The sequence below is a fragment of the Mauremys mutica genome, chromosome 5 (assembly GCF_020497125.1).
Source record: "Mauremys mutica isolate MM-2020 ecotype Southern chromosome 5, ASM2049712v1, whole genome shotgun sequence".
Taxonomy (NCBI): domain Eukaryota; kingdom Metazoa; phylum Chordata; order Testudines; family Geoemydidae; genus Mauremys; species Mauremys mutica.
The window spans coordinates 90,696,926-90,711,437 of record NC_059076.1 but is presented as its reverse complement, the minus strand read 5'-3'; the positions used below and the strand labels follow the sequence as shown (position 1 = coordinate 90,711,437).

General features: G+C 40.6%; 1 protein-coding gene across 7 annotated transcripts in view; it reads right to left on the bottom strand.

Moving 5' to 3' along the window:
- The window catches only part of DLC1 (DLC1 Rho GTPase activating protein), a 374,569-nt gene extending 362,315 nt beyond the window's left edge, over positions 1 to 12,254 (bottom strand). For all 7 annotated transcript variants that reach the window (XM_045018647.1, XM_045018650.1, XM_045018651.1 and 4 more), the window contains exon 1: positions 12,155 to 12,254. The gene's annotated coding sequence lies outside the window, so the exon portion shown is untranslated. The remainder of the gene's footprint in view (positions 1 to 12,154) is intronic.
- Between the last annotated feature and the right edge of the window lie 2,258 nt (positions 12,255 to 14,512).

Genomic DNA, 14,512 nt, shown 5'->3' with positions numbered 1-14,512 from the left:
AAGGAGTGGAGTCATATAAATAAAAAGAAAACAAAGAAAGAAGTGGGACCACTAAACACTGAGGATGGAGTGGAGGTTAAGGATAATCTAGGCATGGCCCAATATCTAAACAAATACTTTGCTTCAGTCTTTAATGAGGCTAATGAGGAGCTTAGTGATAATGGCAGGATGACAAATGGGAATGAGGATATGGAGGTAGATATTACCACATCTGAGGTAGAAGCCAAACTCGAACAGCTTAATTGGACTAAATCGGGGGGCCCAGATAATCTTAATCCAAGAATATTAAAGGAACTGGCACATGAAATTGCAAATCCATTAGCAAGAATTTTTAATGAATCTGTAAACTCAGGGGTTGTACCATATGACGGGAGAATTGCTAACATAGTTGCTATTTTTAAGAAAGGAAAAATAAGTGATCCAGGTAACTATAGGCCTGTTAGTTTGACATCTGTGTTATGCAAGGTCTTGGAAAAAATTCTGAAGGAGAAAGTAGTTAAGGACATTGAGGTCAATGGTAATTGGGACAAAATACAACATGGTTTTACAAAAGGTAGATTGTGCCAAACCAACCTGATCTCCTTTTTTGAGAAGGTAACAGATTTTTTAGCCAAAGGAAATGCAGTGGATCTAACTTACCTTGATTTCAGTAAGGCATTTGATATGGTTCCACATGGGGAATTATTAGCTAAATTGGAAAAGCTGGGGATCAGTATGAAAATTGAAAGGTGGATTAGGAACTCGTTAAAGGAGCTACAAAGGGTCATACTGAAAGGTGAACTGTCAGGCTGGAGGGAAGTTACTAGTGGTGTTCTTCCGGGATCGGTTTTGGGACCAATCTTATTTAATCTTTTTATTACTGACCTTGGCACAAAAAGTGGGAATGTGCTAATAAAGTTTGTGGATGACACAAAGCTGGCAGGTATTGCCAATACAGAGAAGGACCGGGGTATTATACAGAAAGATCTGGATGACCTTGTAAACTGGAGTAATAATAATAGGATGAAATTTAATAGTGAAAAGTGCAAGGTGCATTTAGGGATTAATAACAAAATTTTTTGTTATAGGCTGGGGATGCATCAGTTGGAAGTAATAGAGGAGGAGAAGGACTTCAGAGAATTGGTTGATCAAAAGATGACTATGCGCCACCAATGTGATATGGCTGTGAAAAAAGCTAATGCAGTCTTCGTATGCATCAGCTGAGGTATTTCCAGTAGAGATAAGGAGGTGTTAGTACCGTTATACAAGTCACTGGTGAGACTCAAAGTGTAAGTCTCTGACTCTAAAACTCATTTTGGATCAGAGATTTTAGAACTGTGGCCCATGGAACCCAGCAGATCACATGGGACTGGCCTTCCTGCTGTGTCCAAGTGATTCATTGCACTAAAGACAGTTGAACATATACTAATTATTTTCCTAATACATTAACTCCTCGCTTAACGTTGTAGTTATATTCCTGAAAAATGTGACTTTAAGCAAAACAATGTTAAGTACATCCAATTTCCCCATAAGAATTCATGTAAATGGTGGGGGTTAGGTTCCAGGGAATTTTTTTTCACCAGACAAACAAACATATACACACACAGTATAAGTTTTAAACAAACAATTTAATACCATACACAGCAATGATGATTGTGAAGCTTGGTTAAGGTGGTGGAGTCAGAGTGTGGGATATTTCCCAGGGAATGTCTTACTGCTAAATGATGAACTAGCACTCGGCTGAGCCCTCAACGGTTAACACATTGTTGTTAATGTAGCTTCCTACTCTACAAGGCAGCACAAATGGAGGGAGGGGAGACAGCATGGCAGACAGAGACAGACACACACACACACACACACACACACACACACACAGATGTGCATTTCCCCTTTAAGTATGCTGACTCCACTCTAAGTACATTGCCTTTTTAAGTAGACCAGCAAGTTGCGACAGCAGCTGCTGTCAGAAAGCTCCCTCCATCCTGAGCCCTGTCGTGTGTTCCCCTCGCTTTATAGAAATGGGGTAAGTGGGGGGCAGGAGCAGGAGTGAGAGGGACACCCTGACATTAGCCCTTCCCCCCCAGCAAGCAGGAGGCTCCTGGAAGCAGCTCCAAGGCAGAGGGCAGGAGCAGCACATGGCAGTGGGGGGGAGGGACAGCTGAACTGCCGGCAATTGGTAGCCTTCTGGGCAGCTGTCGCACAGGGAACTTAGGGTAGTGGGGAGCTGATGGGGGGGGGGCTACCAATCCACCCTGGTTCCAAGCCCCCACCAGCTAGCTGCAATGGGATGCTCTTCCTGCAAGCAGTGGACAAAGCAGGCGGCTGCCAAACAACGTTATAAGGGAGCATTGCGCAACTTTAAATGCGTATGTTCTCCAATTGATCATCAATGTAGCAATGAAGCAATGTTAACCGGGATGACTTTAAGTGAGGAGTTACTGTATTACTTTTGCATGTAAGCAACTACAGAAGTTGCCACAGGGCACAGTTCTAAAATGGACAAGAAGTGGTCCACAGGAATCATGCTGTAAAGATGTGTTCTGCTGAAATAGTTTGACAACCCCAGTTTTAGAATGTAAACAACTGAGAGTCATATTCTAACAGAACTCGCTGCATGTGGACACTTGCAAAAAGCCCCATACCCAAGAAGGACAGAGACAGAAGGATGTCTTCCCAGTTCCTGGATACCTGAAAAAACTCAGGGAAAGTCTGCCTTTTAGGAGCTCCATGATAGGAGTCAAGAGCATTCTAGGGATAAGTAAACTGTGTTCTTGTAGTTTTGTCCCCAGATCCATCAGTAATCCCTACATACCTTCCCACACATTATTTTTGATTCTAGGAGAATTGGAGGGGGCTGTTGCTGGCCAGAATATGGGACTATATAAAAAGTGCTTTGGCATTTTATGTGCCCACCCATTTTGGGGAACTTTTCTAACTTGACCCAAGATTTTGCCCCATTTTTTATTGGAACACGTATAATAGTCTTTTTTAGTTAAAAAAAGAGTGATCCATACCTTGCGGTCCAGTCCCAGCTTCTGCTTTTGTAGGTTTAGGTACACCTGGAACATGGGGTTGTGTCCCTGACAATCTTGGCTCATAGCCATTGATGAACCTATCTTCCATGAACTTATCTAATTATTTTTTGAACCCAGTCATACTTTTGGCCTTCACAATAACTTGTGGAAATCATCTCATTGTCTCACTGTGATTGGTTGTTTGAGGTAAGAGAACTATCAGTCTAGTGACAGTAGAGAAATTATGAACAATAATAGCTTTTCATATTTTATCAAAATATATAACAGTGTTCCTGATCTTGTTGGCAATGGAGTAACGTGCCCACATCTTGACCACCATCACAACTGGCATACTTGTTGGTAGTCTTAGTTGAGAGACCAAGGATGAATAGTCAAAGAATGAATTACCCTCTCTCCTCTAGAAGCGGTCTCTCTAGGTCACAGCTGAGGCACATTGGCCTTTCTGATGTTCCCTCCAGGTTTAAGTAGTGCACTTGTACCAACCAGGGACTCCAGCAGTACTGCCAATCAAGCCCTTTGTGGGTGGCACATCCTGTAGTATGTGTCCCCACAAGACTCACAGCCCATTGATCACTACTCTGTCAGAACTGTTGGGTGGTGGCATAGATGTGGCAGTTGCTCAGGCATCAGAAGACCCAGGCTCTAGCCATATGGAGCCTCAGACATTTTCAGAACTTCCAGTCCAGTGTCCTTCACAAGCATTAGACTCTCATGATTTATTGTGAGACTTTAACAAAAAATACAGCTTGCATGTTACTTGAAACCAAATCCAAAAATATACCAGATGCAAATAAAAAAATTACAACAGGAAATAACAGAAAGGAGGCTGAAATGTAGGAAGGATATATTATGTCCAGGGGATCATAATGGATGATGTTATCAAATATGTGTTCAAAACCATGTATAAGAAAATATCTACCGGTATGTTTAAATTTTCAATGTTATTACAATATGCTGCTATTTCACAAGATAATGGCTCATGGAGAGATTGTTGTCAGAAAAAGACTGTGGATGGGGGAAGCTAGCATTTTCTATCAACCAAGACACACAGTAAATGGAATTCTGTTGCTGGCGTTAGTAAAACTTGCTCCGCTCCACTCCAGTCTCTACTATATAGAGGGATATATATTCAAAATAGTGTCTCCTTATTGAATGCTAACAAGCTAGGATTTAGATGCCCAACTCTATTTACATAAGTGCAAAGCTTATGCAAATTCTATTACATATAATTCTACATGCTGTTTTGCACCACTAGCTCTGTATCACACAAATATATCTGGCTCAAAAGGGCAGAGGTAGGCCATGTAAATGAAGCCTTTAACATTTATGCAAGGAAGCTCAGTTCTGGTCAGGTAACTTTCAATAAAGAAAACTTAGTACAAAAATGTTAAATTTGTTGTTATTGTTTGTTCATGACTAGCCATCCTTTATATGCATAATGTTAATATAGACACACAAATCTTATACAGCATTTTAGAAGAGAATAAATTATGGCTGGAATGCCACAACATCACTCATATTAGCTGTTGCATTTATTCCTGTGGTGTTAAAATAAAAGAAGAAAGATTATAGAAAGCTCAGAAGGGAATGTGCTGACTGACAGGAACACAGTAGCTACTCCATCTTGGACCCCTTTGAGAAGCAAGGAAATTTTATATGAACACACCACAGAAATAATATTTTGGCTCACTATTAGAAGATATGAGGTGTCAAACACAAGGGTAACAGATATTTAGGGCAAAATAACATTGTGTATAACCTCCCAAACAATAGGCTTACTGAATTCAACGATAATATTTCAAGAGAACCAGTAACCCTTTTGATATCCAGCAGCAACAGTGAAAACCACATGATATTCATAACACATTATTATATCAGTCCAGGAACTAGGAGAATGAGCCCACCTACAGTGGACAATTGGCTCAGCCTTTGAATTATAAACATGCCAAGATAGAAATATTATTTCCCCTCTTACAAATGAAATAGTGATATGATTGCAAATGTCATACCTTGGGTATTTTAGCAATATATCCACAATAAAATTGTCTTCTTGTTTATGACTAATTAATTTTCAAAATATGCACTACAGCTGGTTGAGAATTTTTTTTTACAAAATGCTTTTTCGGGCAGAAAATGCCAATTTGTCAAAACCAAAACTCTGAGGAAATGGATCAGTTTTGACAAAACTTTTACTGGGAAGGTTTGAGGTCCAGGATGGAATTTCTTGTCAAAATGAGAGAAAGGGACCCACAAATCAGAACAGGTAATAGCCCAGGGGTCGAGGTATAAGTTCCTGCACTGCTTGCAGTGCCTCCCACATCCCACATGAGTACCCTAACTAGGGCTGGCCATAAACAAGAATTCTGTTACCAATACCTTTCAAATTTTTCATAAAAGTGTAAGAAAGGGTGTGCTCTAGAATAGCCAATAGCCCAGTGATGGCAAAGTAACATGGAATTTTACCTGTTTGTTGCAAAACAAGCATGCATGGAAAGAATTTTCATACATCTTAAGAAGGGTTACCATATCTTAGTCAAGGCAGAAGTGTTGCCTAGGAATCAGACTTACTACACGAATGTCTGTAACATGTAGCTCCAGACCACAGGAGACATTGTCACTCACACTGAAACTCATCAGCACAATCCAGCTACTTTGTCAATGCATTAAAACACAAGACATTGCATTTGAGATTAAAATTTAAATGTATTATTTTATGTTTCACTGCACTGTTATGAATATTCAGCTTTAATATATTTCTAGCGAGTTTTGTGTTTGATCTGATTTTTATGGCAAAATTTGGTATACTGGAAACTATTGTTGTCTTATGTACACTGTTAACCCACAAAGTCACATTTTAGCATTAAACACAAACTAAATTCCATTGTCCATACTCAGTTTTTACTCAGGCTTTATTCTGGCAGATTCCCAATGGGAATTTGTTGAGTAATAAAACTGTTTTACTGAAGATGGCCGATTATAATCCAACAGAAATCTAATGTGTTAACTCAATTTGAACTAATATTAGTGAAAAAATAGCTAGATTTGTGGCCTGAGCTTGAACAATGAGCTTGTTCTCGTTTTTGATTTCTTACAGCATACACCACTGGGAAAACAATGTGTATGTACGAAGAACTGAATGAATTAAGCAAGAGGAGATCTTGAAATCTTTCCCTTCGTTTCTCATGATCAGCAAAACAATATAGCCATCTGCATTTTATAGAATGTGTCAGAGGATTCAGAAATATCTTTTGTTCCAAGCCCACCATATTTTTGGAATGCACACTAGACACATATATAGTTAAAGCAGAGAACACACATAATGATTTGACATCTTACAGAATGTAAAATCCATCTATTTTGCTGTATTTAAGTATACTCACACTGTGGCAAGAGCTGACCAGAGGACAATTCAGTTTCATGGCAACTTTCAAGGTTCCAAAATTTGTTTTCGTTCCTCATTGGAATGATAACACATGTATCCGTGTGTTCTATAGCCTGAGTAACTTTACTCATAAAAGTAATCCTCCTGAGGTCAATACTTAAATGCTTAAAGGTATGCATGTGCTTAAAAGCCTGCCTGAATTGGGATCTTGGTGATCATTTTATGATGATCGTCATTAAGCTATCAAACTGCAAGAAAGGCAAAGACTACCCCCCTCCCTTTTAAGATAAACATTTTAGTTAAACAGAAGATGAACTCTGAAATCCAAATCATCTCATAAGAGGTGGGAGACAGGCCAAGCATAATACACCACAGATGGATTAACATTCATTAGAAGAATGAAGTGACTTCCAAGCTATGTGGAAGAACATATATATTGTGTACAAAATTGCTGTACTGTAAAAAAATATATATATTAAAGGATCAAAGGCTCTGATCTGAGTGATCTATAGAGGACTTTCTATGAAATGTACAATACTATTCACAGAATGAGTATATAAGTTTCTCTTATATTGTTAATTTGTTTTCAAAAGCTCATTCATACCTTAATAGATACTAAATACCAAAGGGACATGCTTACACTGAATTTATACAATTTAATATTACAAAAAGAGTTCTAGTAGAAACTTGGTTTTCTTTAGTAATGTATTATGCAGGTTTCCTAGAAAGTCCCTCCAGCATATTTTAATATTTTGAAGTATTCTTTAAACTCTAAAGGAGGATTTACTACAATGAACTAGACTCAACATATATACACATATATTTTTTAATTAAAAAAACCCCGTTCTATTAATTGGTGAATAGCACAAGGTTGTGCTATAAGTATGATTAAACTCTTTCAGAAAGGCATTCAGATGCCCCCTTTTAAGGAGGATGTCTTTTTCATCCTTGGATTTCTAAGTTGTAGATTTCTTCTCCTGCATTGAGCTCTGAAACAAACTAGTGGCATGATCCCATGCAATGCATTTTACACCAATTCCCATTGAAAGAAATCTGCATCCCACATGATCAGGCCCTTAAGGAAATACCATGGTACTGAAGCTCTGTGGGGCAATAAAGATCCACTGGGTTGGTATTGTTATATATTAATGCAAACCAGAATTAAAGCTAGACCATGTGTAAATGAGAACTGACAGAGGAATAACTGGTTCCAATCTCATTGGAATATTGTATTCCAGTTTTTGGCCCTGCTTCCATCTATTATTAATTCATCAATGTTCCTGTCATAACTTGGCAAGAAACTCAGAAATGTTGTATATCGTTGAACTCTTACATTTCCTGTTGTAAAGACTTTACATCTCCCACACTGGAGATGTCTTTGGAGTTCTACATCAAGTCATCTGTGAAATCACAAAGAACTTGTGACCCCTTGCTTTGGACTCTTTCTCTAATTCTAAGCAAATGTAAAGCATGCTGGTTATTTGTAAATAATCTTCTTTATAGTTTTCTAGCACAGTGTATGGATATTGTGTTAGCAAATAACATGATTAAATTAAAAGTGCACTGATCATATGGATTCAGGCAAATGATTGGCTTCCTCGAGAGCTGAGGTCCCGATTCAGCAAGATACTTAGGAATGTGACAAACATTAAGCAGATGAGTAGTCCCATTGAAGTTTGACTGTTATTCACGCATGTCTCTTTCTCCAACAAATTTCACCTTTTTTTATGCTCTGCAAGCAGATACCTGTTTCCTCACAGTTAGAATTCCTTTATATGAAAGTTCAGGGAAAGAAATCAGTCAATGTATTTAAACATTCATGGAAGTTTTTGGCTATGACATGAAACCAAGTAACTCCACTAAACTCAAGGGAGCCACTTCAATTTACTCCAGTTGATTATCTGGCCCATGGATCCAAGGCATTGCAACAGAACATCTTGTACATAGCATCCCACACTGGGTTCAGATCTATGGAATAAATCCAGCTACTCTATATGAAATAGATAACACTAAGTTGAAGGCTGAAACTTGAAGTTGCCTTATTTTGTTGTTTTAAAAGCGAGAGAGATAGAGGTAGAGACAGAGACAGACACACACAAAATAAATCTCTGTCCAAAATGTAACCTCTAATGCTAATGCCAACCTTTAAACCTTTAAAGTCCATGTGTTTCTGGGTTTTGCCTCAGTATATTTTTCTTGTTGCTACAGCTATCAGCCCTGCAGAGTTTAAAATTCAAAATCTGCATCCCAACTAAAGAGAAACTACAAAAAGGAACATAGAACTTTATACTGATATGTGGTGATAAGTTTGTCAGTGGAATTATTATTAGGAGAGAACTATAAGCTGTCTGGCATAGAAAAGGATTTTACAGGCCTATGGGGAAAGGGAAGAGAGTCTTTTACATTTGGGATATGAATTGAAACCCAGCCCAGACTGGTAGTGACTGAAAGTTGTCACCATCAAATGGTTGTGTGAGGATTTCAGTCCCATTTCCAGAAGACAAGCATCTACATCACATCACCATTACTCACCCTAGAGAGAAGCTAAGGTTGAAGGGACATGAACACAGAACTATATATCAACCTATGCACAGATCCTCAACAGGAAGGGCCAGGAAACTGCAGCAACAACCTTAAATGTTCTCCCCCACCCGCAATAAGGCCTAGAATTCTCGCACTGCCACTGCCTGTGCTGGAGCGGTTTACAGCATTGCCAGTGCCACCCACATGCCTGAATCGGTGGAGAACTTGATGGGGCCGGGGATGATTGAGACATTCCCAGTAGAAAGGGGGAAGAGAACACACACTGAGGGAGGGGTCTCTACCACTCAATGGCCAGCTGGGAGACGAAGGGAGCTGATGAGTGTGAGGGACCACTCTTATTATTTAAACCCTAGCCTAGTCCATGTGGAGCCTCTTTTTGCTCCATTTCAGAAGCAGTGAGAAATATGTTTTAGGTTGCCAGGCCCAGGATTTCTTACTTTTGTTTGTTTGTTTGTTTGTTCTTCAGGATTCTTTTCTGATTTCTGGATCTAGGATGCTGGACCAAAGAGGATTAGAGATGTTTCTGCACCCAAGAGAAGCAGCACCTAGAGGATAGGTAGGAACTCTTGGATCCCCCCCCTCCACCTATGTGTGGGGTGGTGCATCCCAGCTGAGGGATCTGTGTGCCAATGTGAGGGTGGTGGTGTCGCACCCCAGTTCTCCAACCTGGTGACACAACCTGCTGGAGGAGAAGAAGCGTTGCAAGGGGAAGGGTAGATGTGGCTCCCTTTCAGAGATGTAAAACTCTAAGCTGGGGGGAAGCTGCTGGGACCAGGTAGGGTGCTGCTGCCACTCCTCTCCCCCATGCTTGCGGGTCAGGGACACATTGGGCTGCTGCAGCAGCTACAAGAGTGTCTGGCTCCCTGGGTTCTACTGCCGGAGCAAAAAACGTTGCAGTGTTGTTAATCAGTATTCTGTAGCAACCCTCCTTTGATTAATTACTGTTTGTACAATGCCCCAAAGGCTACTAGATGCATTACAGAACTAATAAAAAGAAAAACCTGCAACCTAAGAGTCTAGTCCTGAAAATGCCTGTAGATGTAGTGGCTCCTTCTATGACCAATTCCATTGACTTAATGGAATTACTCACAGTAGTAAGCACTACTCCCATTGGGCCCTTATATATGCTGGGATGATGAATGAGGACAACAAACAATAAGGAGGATGAGGTGAGGAAGAACAAATATTACAGTAATAAGATGATATGGCTATACAATTACAGGAAGTGCATATCTTGATGATTGTCAAAGCCATTTTTATTTTGGTAAATTAACACATCTAGTTGGCAACATGGAAGAAGTGAGTTTTAAGGTGAGATTTAAACACGGACTAAATTCACATGATTTTCCTTTTTTAAAGAATTAGGAGGAAAGGAACAATCACTATTAACAGCTTGCAGGCTTCTAAGAGACTGGTTATTTATAGCACCATAGTTTTATGTTACAGCTCAAAAATGAATATAATAAAACAGGTGGTGGAACTTTAAACTGCATTCTGTTTATATTACCCTCTTTCTATAGTTCACAAGCTGGGAATGATCCAGCTGTGATGGTCTATTGACTTTTTCCCCAGCGGTCATTCCAAAGCAACTGGAAAAGCACAGAGAAGGATGATGCATTTCAGAGATTCAGGCAGCACACTCTAAATATAAAGCACAGGTTCACCACTGTTTTTTATTCCAACACAAAGGATGAACTGTCCAGTTAGATCAAGTCATGTGGAGAATGGTCAGTGAGCTCTTTATAAGTGGGCAGCTTGTGAAATTCAGTATCTTTCAATTTGTCTAAAGAATACTGCACAGAAATGAAATAGAACTATAACTTGCTCTTGTGGATGCATAGATTATATAGTTGTCTAAAGGATAAATTTGTCCTCTTCAAAATATGAAGACTTTCCTGTTGAACATTCAGCACAATTTGCACTATTACCCATCTCCTCAAATGAGAGAACTATTTTAGAGAACACTTTTTATATCTAAGACAAACTTTTTTATCTGTTTTATCAGGTTATCTGTTATCTTCTACACTGAGGCTTGATCCCCAGATGCTGTACTAACCCGACATTTGTTGATGTCATCAGTTTCTGTAGTATGCAGTATAGAATTACAAAGCAATATCCTTCTTGCATTTGGTAGAAACAGCGATGTAGGCAGCGAATTATATGGGTCCATGGTGCCCATGCTCCAGGAATATTCAAGGCCCAGGAGCCCGGCTCCACGAATGTTCAGGGCTGGGTCTCTCCTGCCGCATCTGCCACCCCCACGTGCCTCCCCTGGAGTGTGCCCCGGGCCCATGGGCCCCCAACCACCACCGTCGCTGCCACCACCACTGGCAGCACACTGGGGCTAAGGCAGCTTCCTGCCCGGCCTCGTTGCGCTGCTCCCAGAAGTGGCAGGCATGTCCCTGTGGCCCGGGGGGGGGGGGTGGGGGGGGGGGGACGGGGAAAGAAGGGTGTATCTGCGTGCTGCCCCTGCCCCAAGCGCTGATTCCGCAGCGCCAATGGGAACTGCGAGGGCAGTGCCTGTGAGCAGCAGCACATGGAGACTCCCCAGCCCCCCTGCCTAGGACCCACTGCCAGAGGGGTGTGCGGGTCACTTTTGGGAGCCGCCTGACGAAAGCGCTGCACCCCTCTCCCGCACCCAACCCCCTGCCCCAGCCCAGAGCCCGCATCTAAACTCCTTCCCAGAGCCACACCCCATCCCCCTCCTGTACCCCAATCCCCTCCCCCAGCCCAGAGCCTGCACCCCCCACCCAAACTCCCTCCCACAGCCCAGCCCCTGCATCCTCTCCTGCACCCCAACCCCCTCCCCCAGCCCAGAGTCTGCATCCCTCCTGCACCCAAACTCCCTCCCAGAGCCTTATGCAGGTGCGGGGGGGCTGGACTTGGACCTGTTCTGGGCACCTCCAAAAATTATACAAACCTGCTTCCCCTATATAGAACATTCTTCCAGTATCTTCAAAAGTAGTTATGTACGTGCAAAATGTCTTTGATTTTCTACTCTACAATAGTAGATTTGATTTGCAAAATTAAATAGTTGTGGAACTTTTGGCAAGTCAAAAGAGTTGGAAAAGTTTCTTTTGGGTTGAAACAAAGGTTAATTTTGTGCATTTTAAACCCTTTTTAAAATAAAGTCAAAGGAAATGAAGGATGAGATTCACAAAAACAAGGAGGAGGAGGAGCCTCTCCCCAATAGGCCAGTGGTTAGGGTACTCACTTGATATGTGGGAGACCAGGTTCAAATGCCTACTCTGGAGCAAGGACTTCACTGCAGGTTGTCTTCATCCCAGGGGAGTTCCCTGACAACTGGGCTTTAGAGTCACTTTCTCTTGCTCTGACCTAGTGACTATTCAAGTACTGTATTTTATACAAAGCATCAACAGGAGAGTGAAAAACCCCATCCTGGAATACCAAGTAGCATGCTGATTAGAGCTCTCACCTGGGAGCGGGTAGATCAGGCTTCAAACTTGTACTCCAGAATGTGGATTTGAACCTAGGTCTTTTACGTACCAAGCAGGCCCCTAACCACTGGGGTATGGGGTGCCACTTCTCATCGGTTTTAGGACTCATATCCTCCAGTTTTGTGACTAGCACTTGCCTCCCTTTATGAATAGAGCCTGAAAAGTCAAAGTTTAGCTTTGATAGTAAAAAAATGAATCATTTCAACATTTCAAATATACTTTGTTGTTGTTTTGACCAACACTATTTACCAAAATTGAATTTAATCTGCAGTGTGTGTTTGTTGAAAAAGCTATTTTGGCTGAAAAAACTTGCCCAGCTGTATAGATCACTTTTTTTTCCTGGTTAGAGGGGAGAAACCACTTAGTGCTTTGAATAAACTGAGACACCCAAAACAGCAGGAAGGTAAGTGGGACTGCCTGAGGCAAATTCTCATCTGGATTAAGTCATTATAGCACCAATGACTTCAGCTGTGCTATGCTGATTTACACCTGCTGAATATCTGGCCCCCAACTTTAAAAAGTACTTTCGGGCTATCTAATCCTTATGCATTGCACACTGACCCCAGGAGCCAATGGATAGCACTGGGCAAGGAAATCAATAAATTACACCCTCCCTTGTTACTTTAATAAACACTCTACTTGAGAAGTGATTATTTATATGGCCATCCCCTTAAACAAGGTACAATAAAGATCTAACAAAAATTAGAAAAGTTCACTGAATACAAGACAAGACATGGGTACAGTAAATAGAAATTTGGGCCTTTTCTCAAGTATTAATTGATGCTACATCCAAAGATGAGTTATTATTACATAAATAAATAAGCTTGTGAGGCTGATACTTACTATATTTACTTTGAAAATATGCTTCATTTTCACTAAAAGCACAGGCAGCAATACTGCTCTTAAGAAGAGAAAATACAAAAGGTAAAAATCCAAAACAAACCATTTTGGATTTCTTTGGTGGATTTGATTCAAAGGGCTCTGAATCAAATATATATTTAAGAAAAGAGGGAGGAGGGAGTGATCTGGGAAACTAAAGACCTGTTTGTTCGACCTCAGCTGTACTCAAGGCTTTAGAACAAATTTTCAAAGGGAGAATAATTAAAGACATGAAGGTAAACTGTAGTTAGATTAAAAAACAATGTGGTTTTACAAAAAATAGATCATGCCTTACCAACCTGATCTCATTCTTTAACATAACCAGTTTTTTTAGACAAAGGAAATGCAATAGATCTAATCTACCTGGATTTCAGTAAAGCATTCGATACAGTCCCATTGGAAAAGGTAGGGATTACTATGAAAATTGAAAGGTGGATAAGGAACTGGCTGCCAGACTGGAGGGAGGTTACTTGTGGCATTCCTCAAGGATCAGTTTTGGGACCAATCTCATTTAACATTTTAATTAAATGATCTTGGCACAAAAAGTACGAGTATGCTAATGAAGTTTGCAGATGACACAAAGTAGGGAGCAATTGCCAATACGAGGAGGAACAGAATATCATGCAAGAAGATTTAGGTGACCTTGAAAACTGGAGTAACAGAAATGGGATGAAATTTAATAGTGCAGAGTGAAAGGTCATGCTCTTAGGGACTAACAGCAAGAGTTTGTGCTACAAGCTGGGGACTTACCAGTTGGAAGTGACAGAGGAGAAAGACCTGGGTGTATGGGTTGATTACAAGTTGACTATGAGCCACCAATGTGAGGTGACCATGAAAAAGGCTAATGCAATCCTATGATGTGTTAGGTGAGGTATTTCCAGCAGAAATAGGGAAATGTTACCACCATTATACAAGACACTCATGAGATCTCACTTGGAATATTGTGTGCAATTCTGGTCTCCCATGTTTAAGGAAGATGGATTCAAACTGGAATAGGTGCAGAAAAGGGCTACTGGGATGATAAGAGGAATGGAGACCCTGCCTTATGAAAGGAGACTCAAACTTGGTTAGCCTAGCCAAACAAAAGCTGAAGGGAAATATGATTGTTCTCTGTAAATATGTCGGATGGATGAACACCATGGAAGGAAAGGAGTTATTTAAATTAAGGGCCAGTGTTGGCATAAGAACAAATGGATAAAAATTGGCCATCAACAAGTTTAGGCTTGAAATTAGAT